We start from the raw sequence: 3,220 nt of genomic DNA, 5'->3' as shown, positions 1-3,220 counted from the left end.
AGCTGCTGCTGGAGGAGGCATGAGGCCGGCTTCAGCTGCTGCTGGAGGAGGCATGAGGCCGGCTTCAGCTGCTGCTGGAGGAGGCATGAGGCCGGCTTCAGCTGCTGCTGGAGGAGGCATGAGGCCGGCTTCAGCTGCTGCTGGAGGAGGCATGAGGCCGGCTTCAGCTGCTGCTGGAGGAGGCATGAGGCCGGCTTCAGCTGCTGCTGGAGGAGGCATGAGGCCGGCTTCAGCTGCTGCTGGAGGAGGCATGAGGCCGGCTTCAGCTGCTGCTGGAGGAGGCATGAGGCCGGCTTCAGCTGCTGCTGGAGGAGGCATGAGGCCGGCTTCAGCTGCTGCTGGAGGAGGCATGAGGCCGGCTTCAGCTGCTGGGGGGGGGGGGGGGGGGAGGCATGAGGCTGGCTTCAGCTGCGGGGGGGGGGGGGGGGGGAGGCATGAGGCTGGCTTCAGCTGCGGGGGGGGGGGGGGGGAAGGCATGAGGCCGGCTTCAGCTGCTGGGGGGGGGGGGAGGCATGAGGCCGGCTTCAGCTGCTGGGGGGGGGGGCATGAGGCCGGCTTCAGCTGCTGGGGGGGGGGGGCATGAGGCCGGCTTCAGCTGCTGGGGAGGAGGCATGAGGCCGGCTTCAGCTGCTGGGGAGGAGGCATGAGGCCGGCTTCAGCTGCTGGGGAGGAGGCATGAGGCCGGCTTCAGCTGCTGGGGAGGAGGCATGAGGCCGGCTTCAGCTGCTGGGGAGGAGGCATGAGGCCGGCTTCAGCTGCTGGGGAGGAGGCATGAGGCCGGCTTCAGCTGCTGGGGAGGAGGCATGAGGCCGGCTTCAGCTGCTGGGGAGGGGAGGCATGAGGCCGGCTTCAGCTGCTGGGGAGGGGAGGCATGAGGCCGGCTTCAGCTGCTGGGGAGGGGAGGCATGAGGCCGGCTTCAGCTGCTGGGGTGGGGGGGGGGGAGGCATGAGGCCGGCTTCAGCTGCTGGGGGGGGGGGAGGCATGAGGCCGGCTTCAGCTGCTGGGGGGGGGAGGGGAGGCATGAGGCCGGCTTCAGCTGCTGCTGGAGGGAGGCATGAGGCCGGCTTCAGCTGCTGCTGGAGGGAGGCATGAGGCCGGCTTCAGCTGCTGCTGGAGGGAGGCATGAGGCCGGCTTCAGCTGCTGCTGGAGGGAGGCATGAGGCCGGCTTCAGCTGCTGCTGGAGGGAGGCATGAGGCCGGCTTCAGCTGCTGCTGGAGGGAGGCATGAGGCCGGCTTCAGCTGCTGCTGGAGGGAGGCATGAGGCCGGCTTCAGCTGCTGCTGGAGGGAGGCATGAGGCCGGCTTCAGCTGCTGCTGGAGGGAGGCATGAGGCCGGCTTCAGCTGCTGCTGGAGGGAGGCATGAGGCCGGCTTCAGCTGCTGCTGGAGGGAGGCATGAGGCCGGCTTCAGCTGCTGCTGGAGGGAGGCATGAGGCCGGCTTCAGCTGCTGCTGGAGGGAGGCATGAGGCCGGCTTCAGCTGCTGCTGGAGGGAGGCATGAGGCCGGCTTCAGCTGCTGCTGGAGGGAGGCATGAGGCCGGCTTCAGCTGCTGCTGGAGGGAGGCATGAGGCCGGCTTCAGCTGCTGCTGGAGGGAGGCATGAGGCCGGCTTCAGCTGCTGCTGGAGGGAGGCATGAGGCCGGCTTCAGCTGCTGCTGGGGGGAGGCATGAGGCCGGCTTCAGCTGCTGCTGGAGGGAGGCATGAGGCCGGCTTCAGCTGCTGCTGGAGGGAGGCATGAGGCCGGCTTCAGCTGCTGCTGGAGGGAGGCATGAGGCCGGCTTCAGCTGCTGCTGGAGGGAGGCATGAGGCCGGCTTCAGCTGCTGCTGGAGGGAGGCATGAGGCCGGCTTCAGCTGCTGCTGGAGGGAGGCATGAGGCCGGCTTCAGCTGCTGCTGGAGGAGGCATGAGGCCGGCTTCAGCTGCTGCTGGAGGAGGCATGAGGCCGGCTTCAGCTGCTGCTGGAGGAGGCATGAGGCCGGCTTCAGCTGCTGCTGGAGGAGGCATGAGGCCGGCTTCAGCTGCTGCTGGAGGAGGCATGAGGCCGGCTTCAGCTGCTGCTGGAAGAGGCATGAGGCCGGCTTCTGCTGCTGCTGGAAGAGGCATGAGGCCGGCTTCTGCTGCTGCTGGAAGAGGCATGAGGCCGGCTTCTGCTGCTGCTGGAAGAGGCATGAGGCCGGCTTCTGCTGCTGCTGCTGGAGGAGGAGGCATGAGGCTAGCTTCTGCTGCTGCTGCTGGAGGAGGAGGCATGAGGCTAGCTTTTGCTGCTGCTGCTGGAGGAGGCATGAGGCTGGCTTCTGCTGCTGCTAGAGGAGGCATGAGGCTGGCTTCTGCTGCTGCTAGAGGAGGCATGAGGCTGGCTTCTGCTGCTGCTAGAGGAGGCATGAGGCTGGCTTCTGCTGCTGCTAGAGGAGGCATGAGGCTGGCTTCTGCTGCTGCTAGAGGAGGCATGAGGCTGGCTTCTGCTGCTGCTAGAGGAGGCATGAGGCTGGCTTCTGCTGCTGCTAGAGGAGGCATGAGGCTGGCTTCTGCTGCTGCTAGAGGAGGCATGAGGCTGGCTTCTGCTAGAGGAGGCATGAGGCTGGCTTCTGCTGCTGCTAGAGGAGGCATGAGGCTGGCTTCTGCTGCTGCTAGAGGAGGCATGAGGCTGGCTGCTGCTAGAGGAAGCATGAGGCGGACTTCTGCTGCTGCTAGAGGAAGCATGAGGCGGACTTCTGCTGCTGCTGCAGGACGCATAGGATGACAGGCAGGCTGTGAGCACTACACACCAGACTATATCAGCTGATCCCCATGCACACTACAGAAGTACTACTCAAACCTCCCACCTTTTCACATAAAATCCACGCCCCCTGCCAGTGATTGGCCAGGGGGAGATGGGGTTTCCTGTGACAGGCTCAGCCTCAGCCCATAAGGATAGCTGCAGGCTGAGCTAGATGATGATGTAAGCACCAAACCCCGCCCACAACACATTGCCAACCATGTTAATTAACAAACTTTCTATAAATAGTGTTACTTTTTTGTGTCCAGGATTTCTGTATTAATCTCTGCAATGTCCATAAATATGTGTTTCCTGCTGAGCCTGCAGACAAGAGTCCCGCCCCTCAGCTCTGCTAAACCAATCAGCGCAGCTTAGCCTCAGCCTTTGTCTGCCCCCGCCCCCCCCCCCTTGGCCAATGATGTCGCCAGTTTCTTTTTCCCTCCGTTTTGGCCCCGCCCCCACAT

The sequence above is a fragment of the Hyperolius riggenbachi genome, chromosome 10 (assembly GCF_040937935.1).
Source record: "Hyperolius riggenbachi isolate aHypRig1 chromosome 10, aHypRig1.pri, whole genome shotgun sequence".
Taxonomy (NCBI): domain Eukaryota; kingdom Metazoa; phylum Chordata; class Amphibia; order Anura; family Hyperoliidae; genus Hyperolius; species Hyperolius riggenbachi.
This window is presented reverse-complemented; position numbering follows the sequence as displayed.